Source organism: Rhinolophus ferrumequinum, chromosome 17 (assembly GCF_004115265.2).
Source record: "Rhinolophus ferrumequinum isolate MPI-CBG mRhiFer1 chromosome 17, mRhiFer1_v1.p, whole genome shotgun sequence".
Lineage (NCBI taxonomy): Eukaryota > Metazoa > Chordata > Mammalia > Chiroptera > Rhinolophidae > Rhinolophus > Rhinolophus ferrumequinum.
The window spans coordinates 50,994,239-51,011,876 of record NC_046300.1 but is presented as its reverse complement, the minus strand read 5'-3'; the positions used below and the strand labels follow the sequence as shown (position 1 = coordinate 51,011,876).

Genomic DNA, 17,638 nt, shown 5'->3' with positions numbered 1-17,638 from the left:
TTGGAGTGATTGTAATGGTATTTAGTTTTCAATTTTGATTTTCACATGTAACTATATAGAAATGCAATTGATTTTTGTGTGTTGACGTTATATCTTGAGACCTGCTGAACACATTTATTAGTTCTGCTATTTTTTTTTTTTTTTAGGATTTTCTACATAGACAATTATGTCATCTGCAAATAAGAGCAGTTTTGTTATTTCCTTTCCAATTTTTCATGCCTTTATTTTTCTTGCCTTATTACAGTGGCTAGAACTCCAAGCACTATGCTAAATAAGAGGGGTGAAAGCAGATATCCTTGCTCCTGATCTTAGAAGGAAAGCATTCAGTTTTTCACCATTGGTACCTGTAGTTTTTTTGTTTGTTTGTTTTACGTTTTTTGCAAATGCTTTTTATTAAATTAATAAAGTTCCCCTATATTTGGCATGTACCCTGTTTTGCCATGTATAATACGCTCCTATGAATAATGCACACCTACGTTTTTGGCCCACGCTTTCAAGGAAGAAATCTTTTGTTTTAATTTTCCAAGGGATTTTCCAATAATTTCTGTAAAAATGTCAGCTAGATTGCTAGCTCTCACCTAAAGTGTTCAAAGAGAAATGTCTCACAGGGAGCTGTGGTAATAAGGTCGGCAGCACCTGTCTTTCACGTCAGAGTCACTTACTGTGTGGACAACAGTAAGTCGCTCTTTGTTTCATTTTGTTGAATCATTGGCCGCAATGACGTTCATTGCAAATTCGTCATAAGTTCAATGAAACCGATTATCGTATTCCAGGGTATTATTTTGCATATGGATATAGATATTGATTGCTAGAGTTACGCTTTTCACTCATAAGCATAAATAAAAGAATAAAAAACATGTATATACATATGGAATTAGTACTACCCAGGTATTTTTCCTTCACAAATTTGGGCAAAAAAAGTACACATTATACACAGCAAAATATGGTACATTTTGAAATGTCATTTTATATCTTTAAAGGAAAAGGAAACTAAACAGTAGAAAGTATTTTGTTGTGCCCGTTTTGTTTTATATGATCAATAATATAAAGAAAGCTGTGGTTGGCAGAATTATAAGATGATCCTTAGGATTCCCTCCCCATGGTTACATGCCCTGTGTAATCCCTGATGCCGTGGATATGATGGAATATCTTTCTAGTGATTACGAGACATGATCTCATAATCCCTAGGCCTGGGCATATGATTGCACTATGCATAATACCCAGGTCTGTGGATATGATGGGATATCACACACATGATTAGGTACATTATATGGCACAGTTGACTTTAAGTGGATTATCGTTGGTTGGCCTGATCTAATCAGTGCATCCTTAGAAGGGACTGGGCTGTTCCTGAAGAGTCAAAGCATGGGAAAGATTTGATACAAGGGATGTTTTTCATTGCTGGCTTTAAAGATTTGAGGAGTCATGTGAGGAATGACTGGTCTCTAGGAATGCAAAGGAATGCAAATGGTCTCTAGGAGCTAGGAATGGCAAAGAAACAGGACCTCAGACTTACATCTGCAGGGAACTGAATTCTACTCCAACCACATAAGGTTAAAAGAGGACCCTGAGCTCCCAGCAGAGAACGCAGAATGCCACTATCTTGATTTCAACCTTGGGAGACGGTGAGTGGACATAATTAGTCCCATTGTGCTACCTTCCTAGTCTTCCAACCTACAAAATTGTGAGCTGCCAAGTTTGTAGTAATTTGTTACATAATAATAGAAAAAGTCATATAAAAGTCAACTAAGATAGTTTGGAACATTGCTGGCATCAAAGCATGTAATGAATCTTCTACTCCAGTGACTCAAATGAAACCTACAGTCCATTCACTAAATTATGCTCATCCAGACATTTATGGGTGCTGGTTATATACTAGATATTGTGTTCAGGACTGCGGATACTAGGAGAGTGAGCCAAGGTCTTTCCTTGCTGTTGAGGGACTCATGGCCCAGAGTTTCTTCCCAGATTCTCTCAGTATAGTTCCTTCTAACAATTGTCCCCTTATGTCTCTCTCAATAATCAGACTGACATCCTTGTAAAGAGGGAGCCATCTGCAATGCTTGAGTAAATCCCTTACCCATCCTGCACTTGAGTTATCCATCTATTAGATGCTGTGTTTCTTTGGGAGTATCTGAGGATCAAACGGGATATAGGAAACCATATTATTTAAATCAGAGGTAATGATTACCTTTCTCCAGTATAGCTCCTTCTCTTCTTTTCTCCCTCCTGACACCCCTCCCACTCTTACCTATTGACCATCTCCTGTGTGTTTGAGAAGATGCTACTCCCAGTGGAAAGACACAAAGATGCGTTATACTCCATATATTCAAGGACCAAGAGGACATACAGAGAGGCCATTAGCTACCGCTTAAGGCAGATGGAACTGCGATGTAAGGATCCCTTACATGAAGGGGGATCAGAAAAGGGCTTGGGGACAGGCTTGATTTGGGCTGACTGAAATTTGTCATCATCAACAGATATGTCCTTCAGAGCAAAGCAGCAGGAGAATTCAGAGTAAAAGAGGCCTCCTTATGTTATTCCTGCGTGCAGTTGCCTCAGAATTGATCCGTGCATTGCAAAAACATAGGTCTATTTGGTAACACTGCCCCGATTTGTTGAATGGGAATGAATAGACCTTACTAATAGAGGCTACCAAGTGGCATAGACAAATGGTTTTCATTTTCTAGGGCCTGACAACTTATTTTGAGTGCTGCAGGAACAAAATGATAACAACAACAAAATCAGAAAATGCTGAACAAGCACAAAACTAAACAAACAAGCCAACTACCATGCTGGACTTCCAAAACCCGGAGGAACTTTAGGAGGGAACAAGGTGAAATGAACAACGTTCAAGTGTGTTGTAGGGCAGGGTGGAGGTGGTAGGAATGACTGTTGACAGCTCTGGAGTCACTAACACTCAGGCACTCCCTGGTGAACCCAGATTATAATCAGCATAAATCTAAGTGACTGTCAGGGGCAAAGTAGCCATGCCTGGAAGTGTAGCGAGTCTTAAGATCCTGTTGGCTAAGGGTAGCTGCCACCATAACTGCCACCAGAGGGCCCCACCCTGCCCTGGAGTTCTGTTCTTTATTACTCTCCTTTGGAAGCTGTGGTCTACCAGCAAATAATTTTTCCATGGAGCACAAGTCCTTTCTATACAGATTTTCTTTGGTTGCAAGTTTTAAAAATTACTCTTTTTTACATTAATACTTCATGCTTGCAGCAGTAAGGACCAAAACGAATATAATAGATTACATGAAATCTCTAAGCCTAGAAATAATCTGCCATGAATACTTTGGTGCATTTCCTTCTAGTCTTTTTTCTCTGACGATACATTTAAAAATCTATACATAGTTGGCATTCTGTTGTATTTACTATGTACTAACCTGCTTTTCTCATTTAGGATTTCATGACTATCTTTCCTTTATATTAAATCATTCTACTTAATGTTTAATGTCTGACCAACATGTCAACAGTTGGATGCCTGTGATTTTATTATTCAGTTTCTTTGCAACACTTACACACACACAATATTTCTGATTTTGATAAGCAACACTGTAATGACCATGTTTATTTATCCTTAGAATAAATACCTCTGGGCACATCCCTTATTATGTTCATAGAATTAATTCCTAAAGTGGAACTACTGTGTCAAATGATAATTTATGAGTTACACCGAATTTAAAGGAGTTTAAAAGTATACCTCATGTGTTCCAAAAAGGTAAACTTTTCCACAAAGATTGAAATAATTTCTAAACATCACCATTGGACAATAAAGTAGTAAAACTTGGATGCTCCGGCTCTTGCCAATACACTAGCCACTAGACACATGGCTGTTTAAATTTTAGTTCATTGAGATAAATTAAAAATTCTGTTCCTCAGTTGCACCTGTAACATTGCCAGTGCCCTACAGCCACAGGTAGTGAGTGGCCTGAGTACTGGACAGCTCAGATTAGAACCTCGCCATCATTGCAGGATGTTCTCTTGGACAGTGCAGCTCTAATGTCTTCATGAGTCCCTGCATGATTGTGTTTGGAACTTAGCTAAACTAAGTAAGACTAAAATATGAACAGCTATTTCGTGTGTAATTCATTTGGATTGTTATAAATAGGTTTTGTAGTAAAAATTTCACCATTCCATTGAAGATGAAAAAACTGTTATAAGTCACTCTGAAAATGTAAGAACATGGACATTCAACCCTTTGTCCTGCTTACTCACCCTCTAATAGGCGGAAAACGAAATGCCGCTGTTTAAACTAACATGACTGTTAATAATGATTGCAGGTTACTATGTGCTTACTATGTGCCAAACACGTAACTATGGCAACTTAGATATTCTTCACAAGGATGTTAGAAGGTACCTTATTAGCCACATTTTACAGAAAAGAAACTGATATACATGAAACACAAGTATCTTTCCCAGGGTCACACAGCCCTTGATTGGAACCCAAGCCCTCTGGCTACAGGGTCCACCGTCTTAACCACTCCCCTCACTGCTTGGCAAAAATGTTTGAAACTCTGGTAGAGGAGACCAGTTCTTTGCCATGCTGCAGGACTGTGCACAGATAAATAAAGAATATCTCCCCGGTGCTCAAGAAGTGCCTACAGCAAACACACAGAAACACATCCTAAACAGCCTTTTCCTCGGGGCGGTTCCACAGAGCCCAAACTGATGGAGAAAGGAAAATGCTCAAAGGCATTCTGGAGACACTGTTACTCATTGGTTCTCCAACACGGTTTGATTTAACCGAGTCTGTGAAGTCAGATCTATGTATTTCACACATTTCTTCTCCATCCATTGTTTATTGTGGTGCGAGGTTTTGTGAATGAGTCTGGGAAGAGAAGAAGGGGAAAGGGAGAATTTAAAATGTAGTCAGAATCCACGAGCTTGAGCCCAAACAGTCGCTGAGGGTATTTGTTTGCAGCTGAAGGATCAGAAGTGCACATTTAAGCAAAGCTCCTAAAGGCTTCAACTTCAGTGAGGAGAAAACAAATCCCAACTACAATCTTGAGGGTCGTTGGGTCCCAGCAAAAAGCAGTCTGGGGATTTTCAGTTTCAACCTTTTCCAAAAGGTGTCACTCTAAGGCAGCAGTGGGGAGGTGGAAGGAGGTGGAGATAGCAAAGTCAGATAAGAGTAATTGGAAAAATAAGATTAGCAATCCTTGTTTTAACAGATCCTTCAGCCACAGCATCTCTGTCTGAGAAGGTATTTCTGTTGAGGAGGGAGGGTTTCAGCGTTTACCTTCACCTTCTGATCTCAGGGTGACCTGTGTGCCCAGAGCAGAGCTGGGCCAAGTCCCAACTATTCCCACAGGACCAATTCACATTCTGGTTTTGCTATAACCTAGGATATGGGAATTTCATTGGCTCTGTATTCTGGTGCAAACTGAAAACTACCCTCCTCTTGCATTCAGGATGGAGCGAGGACAGAAAACCAGATGGATGGTGATTGCTAAGGCAGAAGAGCCCATGTATTTTTAAAATATGATTTTAAAAGCTGTTAAAAATTGCCAGATTATTAACACAAAATATATACTAACTAAATACTGACAAGCAATTTAACGAAAAAAATTTTCTTATCAAAATATTGGAATATCAGCTCTTCCCAAGAAAGCCCCTTGAAAAAGTGCTAGACATTGCCACGTGGCCGGAAGAGACACACAGAACCCGGAGCGTGGCTCTTGGCAGATAACTGAGAGAGAAGCTGGTTTTCAAATATTTAGTTAAACAACACAAATGTATGTGTAAGTTTAAGTCGACACATGTTAATGATTTAAGGTCTTAAACAGGTTTTTTATTTTATTGTTTTAAGGCTCTGCTGCTCACTTTAAAAGTCCCGACAGTTTCTCCAGAGCTGGGTGTAAGCACTAGACTCTTTAGAAATTTGTCTGATGGCTTCATTATTCTTAAAGTACACAGAGTTATGCATTATTCAAATACAATTGAGTAGTCCTGGTAACTTAACTGTTCTTTAAGAGAATTTTTATGATCTGCCACAGAGAATGACTAATAAAATCAGAAATGACACAATTATTTAAGTTTGCTTTTTTTAAATTGGTGAGGCCAAATAGACATCTAGCTTGAAGAAACCTTTAATTATTATGTTTAGATATGTAACACCAAACCAACATATTTTAAAATGTAATCTTACTTTTAAAGATATAAGATGAGAATACTAGTCTTGCCATATCTGGGGACTTTTTAGGAAATTATTTTAAATGAAACATCGTGAGTGTTACAGATTTCGGAGGTTTGCTGTGAATTCTGTTTACATCACAGATGGCATTGTAGGAACTAAACAACGTTTTTAAAACACCTTCCCACCCCACTCCAGGAGATACCATGTTTCCCCGAAAATAAGACCTGGCCTTGTATTAAGTTTTGCTCCGAAAGACGCATTAGGGCTTCTGTTCAGGGGATGTTATCCTGAAAATTCATGCTAGAGCTTATTTTCCGGTTAGGTCTTATTTTCGGGGAAACACGGAATTATTGTCTGGTGAGTTACTGAAAGATATGCTTCTAAAAGAAGCCAATGCTGTGTTAAATGGCGACAAATGGGTTGCTTTCCTGCTGAACTTCTCGGAAGTGTTTAGTGGCTCATAATCATTGTGATTATCCAAGCACAAGGTCCCTAACGGACAGGACCATGGCCCATGTGTCACTAGCCCCCGTTTTTTACCCTCCTCTCCAGCAGACCACTCCCACTGGCCTGCTTTAGGGAGGCAGGCCTGGCGGCCTCGGGCAGGATTGGCTCCTGTTTTACTCTTGCTAATCACGCAGTACTTTAATCATTTTTAAATCACAATTGTGATGAAAGAGTTGTTTGGTTAAAGGTTTGATTGAAGGTCTGGCCTGCCAGACCAGACAGCTTCTGAGGACAAGTCTGTCGCTGGTACCTGGCAGAGGGACTGGCACATCGGAATTGCCCAGAGAAGCGGTGGAATAAAGGCAGTAAGGAGTGCACATCTCCCAGCTTTTAATCACTGCGCCCTGCGAAAGAGGCCAGGGCCTTGTGACAGAGCCCTGGGGGGTGGCTGAGATCCCTAATTGGAGGGGTCAGCGTAGGGACGGCCAGGGGTGTGTCTGCATGTGTGCGCGTGGTTGGTGGAGGGTAGACAAGCGCAAGCACAAGATCTTGAATTCAGGAATAAACATCACTTACTGAAAACTTACCAGGCACCGTGTTAATGAGACCTGACAGTCCCATGGCACCAAGTACTGGGCGTGGTTCTTAGGGCATCAGGCATGTTAACCCACTGAATCTTTTAAAAATTCTCCAAGCTTAGTTCTGCTTTTACCCCCACTTCACAAGTGAGGAACCTGAGGCTCAGAAAGCTTTTCTAAGTCCCCCAGGACACAGCTAGTAAGTGGCTAGCCCCCGCCCTTTGTAACCACTCCGCTGTGCTACCTCTTCTCTTGTCCCTTTTGCACTAAGAGCTTTACATTCACTGCCTCGTTCAGCACTTGTAACTCGGATGAGAAGGACTGTTGTTCTAGATGAGGAAACAGACACTTTCCCATGGTTCTATCATTGATAAATGGCAAAGCAGGTATTATTGGGACAGTTTGGCCTCATAATCCACGCATTTAACCATTCTCAGTATTTTAAAATACTTTTTAAATGTTTCAAAATGTAAATCCTCAGTGGAATGCTATATATGAAGTGAACAAAAGTAGAACAACCCCCTTTGAGTGTGGGATGCTGCATGCAGACCTCTCTTGATTCATGCTCCTTTTCCCAGCCCACTGTCCTGTTCGTCAACCCCTAGATGACTTTGTGGAACCCTTCATGCTCTAGGGAACGCAGTCTGAAAACCACCAGTACGGGTAATTGGAGGCCCCTCGAGATGTTGGAGCTGGGCCAGCGATACAATTTTTGACAGAATATTGATGGTTTAGGCTTATTTTCCTGGCAGGAGGGAGATAAACTGTGACCAGTCCTGTGGCACATCTTTTAATCTCAGCCCCATGGGGCCCAGTTCAAAGATACGCAGTTAAGATAACTGAAAAAAACAAAACAAAAAAATCAGGAAAGTCTAACCTTCATTTTTGTCTTTGGAAAACATTGAAGGGGCCCCAGAATGACCCCTGGTAACTTTTTATTTCTCTTCCCTTGTTCTCTTTTTCCCCAGTTTTCTCATTCTGCCCTTAAAACAAAATAAACACGTTTCTTTATGCTCAGTCTCTATGCTCATTCTTACTCTTTCCTCTCCCACTTCTTTCTCCCACTTTTTATTGTATAGAATTCAGGGGTGTCAAAACTTTTTTCAACATTTTTTACCAAGGGCCGTATGCGGTAAAATACACGAACAGCCGGGCCACTCATTCGAGGTGAAGTACGTATTGCCTCACCTGGTTTATTTAAGTAAACTAAATATATTTTTGGAATTTGCTGCGGGCCAATTAACAATGGATTGCAGGCCGCAGTTTTGACACTCCTGGTATAGATCAGGATAGCCTGCACTCAAGAGTCCTATACCTCGGCACCCAGTTTCGTACATCCACTTTGCTACCCATTTGCTAAATCCATTTCCTAAAATTCAAGAACAGACCTGGCTGAGAGATACACTGTGGTGGGGGTAGAGGTAGAGACAAAGGCTAGGAACACACACACACACACACACACACACACACACACACACACACATACACACTTATTTTCAACTCTATCATATATGTGGGAAGGGAAGGGAAGGGACCTGAGTTTGCGGCATCAAGAGTAATGATAGAAAGGAATGATGGATCCAAGAAGTATTCCAAAAAGAACTATAGGATTTGATAATGAACGGAAAATAAAAGAGGAAAGGAAGGAGAAGGAAGAGACAAATGTGGCTCTGAGTTCTTAAACATGAGTGATTGAGAAAAGCTCAGGGTATTGGACCAAAATGATGGATTGGTTAAGGAGTGGGACGTTGGGAGGGAGGGGGTTGGTGATAAGGATTTGGTTTAGGCAGATGTTACTGGATCATGAGTTGGCTTTTGGTCATCTTGAATTTAAAGTGATATTAGGACATCCAAATACAAGTGACCAACAGGTGGTTAAGTATATATGGAAAAGGTCAAGTGAGTAAAAGAAGATAACGTTTGGAAAATTATCTATCTGGAGGTGAGAGCTGTGGAGACAGATCTCAGTCCTTCTGAGTAGCCATCCAGATGAGGAAAATGCCTCTAGGATAGAGTCATAAGGGTGAGAACCCAGGTATGGGCTACCAGAAGTCCAAGAATTTACTAAAGAAACAGGGGATATAGGTTCCCACTCTCTAAGGACAGCTTCAGAGAACCCAAGGGAAGTGTTGGGTGTTAGAAAAATGGGGTCAGTTACAGCGCCACTCACCAGGAAAACTGTGTTTCCAAGAAACTGTTTAATGACAAGGGGGAAATTCTCACGATACATTTATTGAAAACTGTTTACAAAATTCTGTATAGCATCTCTATCACACACACACACACACACACACGCCTCCAAGTGGTGGGATTTGTGTAATCTTTGTGCGTATGTGTGTGTGTGTATGTGTGTTAAGTTTATTGGGGTGACAATTGTTAGCAAAGTTACATAGGTTTCAGGTGTACAATTCTGTATTACATCATCTGTATCTCACATTGTGGGTTCACGACCCAGAATCAGTTCTCTTTCCATCACCATATATCTGATCCCCTTTACCCTCACCTATCACCCCCCTCGCCCCTTACCCTCTGGTATCCACTAAACTATTGTCTGTGTCTATGAATTTTGTTTCTTCATTTGTTTTTCTTGTTCTTTTGTTGTTTTCAGTTTTGTATACCATATATCAGTAAAATCGTATGGTTCTCTACTTTTTCTGTCTGACTTATTTCGGATTTGGCATAATCTTAACAACAAAAAAATGTCATTATTTAATCTTAAATTTAGAAAAATAAATTTTCATATCTATGTCTTTTAAATTCTGTACAATGAATGTAATTTATCCTTTCAGAAAATGGTTATTTTATTAATATCCGTTAGATGAAGAAGAAAAAAAATCACATATAGGCTACATCATCTCACTCAATGCCCACAAGCATCTAATAAAGTAAGCAACATGGTCCCTGTTTCCAGATAAGGAAACAGAAGCTAAAAGAGATGAAGGAACTTGTGTCAGTCACGTAGTAGTAAGTGTGGGAGCCATGATTCTAATCTGTTGGTTTTTAAGACACAAACTACATATACATAGCCAGCTAGAATGTGATAATACTTTGTAGAAGGGGAAGAAGTTGGGGGAGCGTTTAGCCATGCAAAGAAAAGATACTTGGTAAGAAGGAGCCAGAATAAGGTAGCCAGAATAAGAAGCAGTTTCCTCTTGAGAGGGGATTCGTGTAGGGAGTGGGGAGGAGGCAGTAGGTGTAGCGCACCTGATAAGAAGTTTGACAATTCACCAGTCAAGATAGGCCATGTCAAGCTGCAGGGAACTGACAACCTCCTCATCGTAATGTGGCACAACAAAGGACTTGTTTGGGTCATGTGGGTTGGCCTTGGGCTTCATTGTGATCACTCAGGGACGCAGACTGAAGGAGACATCCTCTGAAACATGCCTCTACACTTAGCATGTCAGGGAAAAGGGAAGGTGGGGGTCGAGCACTAACACTTAAGTGCTTCTACCTGGGTATGACAATGATTTTATCGGCCAAAGCTCAACAACGTAAAGAAAGAGGTTCCTATCATGTGCCCGTAAGGAGAAGTGGCATGTTGTGAGCCCTTTGAATGACCACCACAGCAGGGTACACGTTTCTTGCTTTTTAATGCTCTTGCTTTCATAGCAAAGGAAACATTCACAGAACTCGAGAACATTTAACACGGGAGGCACCATGGGCAACATCTATGAAACAGACTTCAAGGGTCAGGGATTATTGGCACAAAGCTAGAAACAGTGGTCATGTTAGGACTCGAATGATAGATACCTGAGTCGCTGCTCCACGTGGTCCTCAGAATGCAATACTCACTGGCCAGGGGCACGTGAGTTAGGAGGAGTACGAGGCCTTGGCCTGGGGAGCTATTTCTAAGGTGTGGAGAAGAGCAGCCTCACCTTATACTAGAAGTCATGATGTTGGAAGCCAACGTGGCATCTCCATCAGTAAAAACTCTGGATTATATCTCTCAGGTGCCAAGGTTTTTCCATGTGCTTATTGCTGCAATGCCCAGGGTAGATTGCAAGTCATTAATCTAAGGTGCAATTGTTAAGGCTGGGTTAATGTAAAACTAGCTGGTGCGTGCCCCAAGTAGTCAGGTGGCAGGTGAACTTGGAAACCCAGTTCAGTGGTTCTGTGTCTACAGATTGCAGACAGGTCAGCTTCAACCAATGAGAGAGATTCAGAAAGGAGGAATCCAAGCTACTTTCTCTATTTTTTTTGGGGGGGGCGGGGGTTTAATTGTACATTGATTAGAATAAAGAACCATTTATTAATGGAAATGGGGTCAAGAGGACACAGACAATCCTATATGTAGAATCAGGATCTGGGTCAGCACTTGGAATGATCACAGTTCTGATACTTTTCTTTTTTCTTTTCTTTCCTTTTCTTTTCTTTTTTCCTTTCCTTTCCTTTCCTTTCCTTTAATCCTTCCTTCCTTCCTAATTATAGTTGACATACAGATGTACAGCATAGTGATAGAACATTTATATACCTTACAAAGTGATCACTACAATAAGTCTAGTAACCATCTGTCACCATACATAATTATATTATTAACTATATTCTCTGTGCTGTATATTACATTTGCATGACTTATTTTATAACTGGAAGTTTGTACTTCTTAATCCCTTCCCCTTTGCTACCGGTCCCCCACCCCCGTCCCCTATTGTAGTCATCAGTTTTTTCTCTGTATCTGTGAGTTTGTTTCTGTTTAATTTTTTGTTAGATCCCACATATAAGTAAAATCATATTATTTTTGTATTTCTCTGTTCGACTTATTTCATTTAGCATAATATCCTTTAGGTCCATCCATGTTGTCACAAATGGCAAGCTGTCATTCTTTTTTATGACCAAGTAACATTCCATTGTATGTATATACCAGATCTTTATCCACTCATCTATCAATGGACACCTAGGTTGCTTTCATATCTTGACTGTTACAAAATATGACTCAGTGAACATATAGGGGACATATATCTTTTTGATTTAGTGTTTTTTGTTTTCTTTAGATAAATACCCAGAAGTGGAATTGCTAGGTCATAAGGTAGTTCTGTTGTTAATTTTTTTGAGAAGTCTCCAGACTGTTTTCCATAGTGGCTTCTCTAGTTTACAATCCTGCATACTTACCGTGCATGATGGTTTCCTTTTCTCCACACGCTGGACAACACTCAATATTTGAAGTCTTTGATAATAGCCATTCAGACAAGTGTGAGGTAATAATATCTCATTGTGGTTTTGGTTTGTTGAACATCTTTTTACATGTCTCCTTTGGAGAAATGTCTATTCAAGTCCTCTGCCCATTTTTTAATTGGATTTCTTCTTTTTTTAAAATGTTGAGTTGTATGCATTTGTTCTATATTTTGGTTATTAACCCCTTATCAGGTATATCATTAGCAAATATCTTTTCCCATTCAGTATTTTGCCTTTTCGTTTTGTTCATGGTTGCCTTCACCGTGTAAAAGCTTTGTACTTTAATGTAGTCTGATTTCTTTATTTTTGCTTTTGTTGCCTTTGCCCAAGGAAACATATCCAGAAAAATATTACTAAGAGTCAAAGAGTTTATTTCTAGATCTTCTAGATCTTATATCTAAGTCTTTAATCCATTTGGAGGTGTTTTTTTTTTTTGTATGGTGTCAGAAAGGGTTCTAGTTTCATTTTTTTTTTTTTATTTCTTTTCCTTTACCTTTTTTTTTTTTTTTTAATGTATCGGTCTAATTTTCCAACAGCATTTATTGAAGAGACTGTCTTTTCCCCATTGTATATTCTTGCCTCCTTTGTCATAGATTCATTGATCACATAGGTGTGGGTTTGTTCCTGGGCTCTCTATTCTGTTCCATTGATCTATGTGTCTGCTTTTGTGCCAGTACCATGCTGTTTTGATGACTATAGCATTATATTATAGTTTGAAATCAGGGAGAGTGATACCTCCAACTTTGTTTTTCTTTTTCAATGTTGATTTGGCTATTCAGGGTCTTTTGTGGTTCCCTATAAAGTTTACGATTATTTGTTATAATTCTGTGAAAAATGACATTGGTGTTGTGATAGCAATTGCATTGAATCTGTAGATTGCTCTGGGTAGTATGGAAATTTTAACAATATTAATTCTTGCAATCCATGTTCATGGTATATCCCTCCATTATTTTGTATTCTTCAATTTCTTTCATCAATGTCTTACAGTTTTTAGAGGATAGTTCCTTACATCCTTGGTAAAATTTATTCCTAGGTATTTTATTCTCTTTGAGGACTGTAAATTGTATTGTTTTCTTTGTTTCTGGTTATTCAATAATAGTGTATAGAAATGCATCAGATTTCTGAATTTTAATTTTGTGTACTGTAACTTTACTTGAATTCATTTATTAGTTCTAACAGTTTTTTGGTAGAGTATTTAGAATTTTCTACATATAGTTTTATGCTATCTGCAAATAGTGACAGTTTTACTTTTGTCTTTCCAATTTGGATAACTTTTATTTATTTTTCTTGTGTGATTGCTGTCACTGGGGTTGCCAGTACTATGTTGAATAAGAGTGGTGAGGGTGGGCATCCTTCTCTTTTTCCTGATCTAAGAGAAAAAGCTTTTAGCTTTTCACCATTGAGTATGTTAGTTGTAGGTTTATCATATATAGCCTTTATTATTTTGAGTTATGTTCCCTCTATATCCACGTTGTTGCTTTTTTAATCATAAAAGGACGTTGAATTTCATCAAGTACTTTTTCTGCATCTAGTAAGATGATCATATGATTTTTGTCTTTTATTTTGTTTATGTGGTGTATCATAATTGATTTGTAGATATTAAACCATCTTTGCATCCCTGGAATACATTCAACTTGATCATGGTGTATGATATTTTTAATGTATTGCTGGATTTGGTTTATTAATCTTTTGTTGAGGATTTTTGCATCTATTTTCATCAGAGAATTGACCTGTAATTTTCTTTTTTATACTGTCTTTGTCTGGTTTTGGTATCAAACTAATGGTGGCCTTGTAAAGTGAGCTTGGGAGCCTTCCCTCCTCCTGGATTTTTTGGAAGAGTTTGAGGACAATAGGTGTTAATTCTTTTTTGAATGTTTGGTAGAATTCACCTGTGAAGCTGTCTGGTCCTGGACTTTTATGTTTGTTGAAAGATTTTTTATTATGGTTCAATTTTGTTCCTAGTAATTGGTCTGTTCAGATTTTCAGTCTCTTCCTGAATAAGTCTTAGAAGATTATATGTTTCTAGAAATGTATCCATTTATTCTAGGTTTTCCAATGTGTTGATGTATAATTTTTCATAGTATTATAATCCTTTATATCTCTGTGCTGTCAGTTGTCATCTTTCCTCTTTATTTCTGATTTTATTTATTTGGGTCCTCTCTTTTTTTTCTTGATAAGTCTGGCTAAAGATTTATCAATTTTGTTTATCTCTTCAAAGAACCAGTTTTTAGTTTCACTGATCTTTTATATTGGTTTTTGTTTGTTTGTTTCTATTTTATTTAGTTCCACTTTGACCTTTGTTGTTGTTTTTTTTACTCTACTCACATTGAGCTTTATTTGGTTTTTCTCTTGTTCCTTTAGGTGTAAGTTTAAATTGTTTTTTTGAGATATTTTTTATTTTTTGAGGTAAGCCTGTAGTGCTATGAATTTTTCCCTTAGAACTGCTTTTGCTGTGTCCCACAGATTTTGGATTATTGTATTTTCATTTGTCTCAAGAATTTTTTTTTTAACTTCCTGCTTTATTTCTTTGTTAACCCATTGATTGTTTGGTAGCATGTTGTTTAACTTGGGTTTCAATTTTTCTTCTTGTAAGTGATTTCTAGTTTCATACCATTGTTTTGTTTATTTGTTTGTTTTTCTTTTCTTTTTGTTTTTTGATAACCAATCACTTCTGTTTATTTCCGTACATAATATATATTTTAGACCCAAGTATGATTCTGAGTTATCACTCTGTTTAAATATCCATAAGGTATTTTTATTATTTTTGCAAAATTAGGTTATAAAAATTGCAAAACCAGATAGATTAATAGTAATACACATATCAAAATTAGGTTTAAAATGTAGGTCACAGCTCTCATTCACTCCGTCTGGGCACTGAAGATGTTATAAAGATACATACTTATAATACCACCAAGTATCCCAACACTTCAGACATAGGAGTTGTCAAAAAGGTCTTTCTCTGAGTTTATTAAACACAAGCCATCCAAATTTTGTTTTTATACTACTGACATGATTTCACTTTGGTACGTGGAATTATTATTTCTCCTCTTATAGCAAGTTCTAATTTTCTCAAGGCCTTTCCCCCAACTTTTATGGAAATAAAATATTATATTTCCAATCTTTAACTTATAATGTTATCCTGATAGATATATATACCAGGTTGATATATTTAGATATATCCTTTCGAATTTTAGGCTAAGCAAAGATGTGCATTTAGGGCTATATTAACATTATTAAATCAGAAGACAATCCAACTTGATATCAAGAGAAAATGGAGTGTTTGATAATGTTTGATATAGAAAATATCATGCAGTGTTTGATATAGAAAATACTGATTTTTGACATGTTTTATTCAAATACCAGTCTGATGACACAAGGCCCCAAAACATTCAAATAATAAATGCAAAAGAAACAGATGTTAAAGATGGGTCTTCAAACATGATAGCCAGTGATGCCATGCTTGCCTGTGATCTCACCAACATAAAGCCATATCCACATCTAAATGGCACCAAACCATTCTGCAGAGCTTCCTTAACTGTGAGCTGTTTGAAGCTACCAGTTTGAGCACTATTGACTATTTTTTTCAAGCTCTGAGTAGTGATCTCAGCAGGGGTTGGAGGAACCAGCTCAACCTTGGAATAGCTCCAAAATGTGGCCAATCAAGGCTTCAAGTAAGTCACAGTAGTGTTGTCTAGCGCCAGGGCCTTCTCTGTGAGGTTACAGACAAATTGGGCCATGGTTCTAGAACAGGAAGTCCATGACATTGGATGGATTGGGTAGGATGCTTGATATGATTTCAGTCCTCTTAAATTTATTGAGATTATTTTTATGGCCTGCTGTGGTCAATCCTGGACAATGTGCACTTGAAAAAAAATGTGTATTCTTCTATTTTTATGTGGCATATTCTGTAAATATCTACAAGTCTATCTGGTCTAATGTGCCATTTAAGGCCTTATTTCCTTGTTAATTTTTTCTGTCTGGATGATCTATCCATTGATGTAAGTGGAGTGTGAAGTCCCCTACTTTTATTGTATAATTCTCAATCTCTCCTTTAAGTCTGTTAATATTTCTTTATATATTTAGGTTCTCCTTTGTTGGGTGTGTAAATGTTTACAAGTGTTATATCCTCTAGTTGGATTGATCGTTTTATCATTATGTAATGACCTCTTTTGTCCCTTGTTCCAGTTTTTGTCTTAAAGTCTATTTTGTGTGATGTAAGTATTGCTATCCGAGCTTTCTTTTCACTTCCATTTTCATGAAATATCTTTTTTCAATCTTTATTTTCAGTCTTTGTGTGTCTTTCAATCTGAAGTGAGTCTCTTGGAAACAGCATATGGATGGGTCTTGTTTTTTTAATCCATTCAGCCACCCTATGTCTATAGATTGGAGCATTTAGTCCATTTACAATTAAAGTTATTATTGATAGGTATGTAGTTATTTTAATTTTAATTGCTTCCTGCTGTTTTTGTGGTTCTCTGTTTCTTCTTCTCTTGCTTTCTTCTCTTGTATAGTGATGACTTTCTTTAGTAGTTCATTTGGGTTCCTGTCTCTTTATTTTTTGTGTATCTGTCATAGGTTTTTGGTTTGTGGTTACCACGAGATTCATATATAACAAGCTATGTTTATAGCAGTCTGCTTTAAGTCGGTGGTCACTTAAGATTAAATGCATTCTAAAAGTACTATATTTTTCACTCACCCTACCCCAAGATTTATGTTTTTTGACATCATATTTTCCACCAAGTGTTTGTGCTTACATTCTTTAATTTATTATTGTAGTTACACATGATTTTACTACTTTTGTCTTTTAACATTCCTACTAGCTTTATATAATTGGCTGATCCACTACTTTTACTAAATGTTTGTCTTTATCAGTGAGATTTTTTTCTTATATTTTCTTATTTTTAGTTTTAGCCTTTTCTTTTCCACTTAAAGAATTCCCTTTAACATTTCTTGTAGTGCCAGCTGAGTAGTAATGTACTCCTTTAACTTTTGCTTGTCTGGGAAACTCTCTCTCTTTCAATTCTGAAAGATAGCCTTTCTGAATTAGGGTATTCTTGGTTGCAGGTTTTTTGTCATCACTTTGAACATATTATGCCATTGCCTTCCATCCTGCAAAGTTTCTGCTGAAATGATAATCAGTTGATGATTTTATGGGTTTTCCCTTATGTGTAACAAACTGCTTTTCTCTCGCTGCTTTTAATATTCTGCCTTTAACTTTTGGCATTTTAATTATAATGTGTCTTGGTGTGGGCCTCTTGGAGTTTATCTTGTTTGGGACTCTGTGCTTCCTGGACTTGGATGT

At 37.9% G+C, this 17,638-nt stretch overlaps 1 protein-coding gene and 1 pseudogene across 14 annotated transcripts in view; one reads left to right on the top strand and one right to left on the bottom strand.

Annotated features, from left to right (window-relative positions):
- The window catches only part of ERC2 (ELKS/RAB6-interacting/CAST family member 2), a 923,425-nt gene that overhangs the window by 539,516 nt on the left and 366,271 nt on the right, over positions 1-17,638 (top strand). The window lies entirely within an intron of this gene.
- LOC117037278 (ATP synthase subunit g, mitochondrial-like) lies at positions 15,769-16,073 on the bottom strand (annotated as a pseudogene).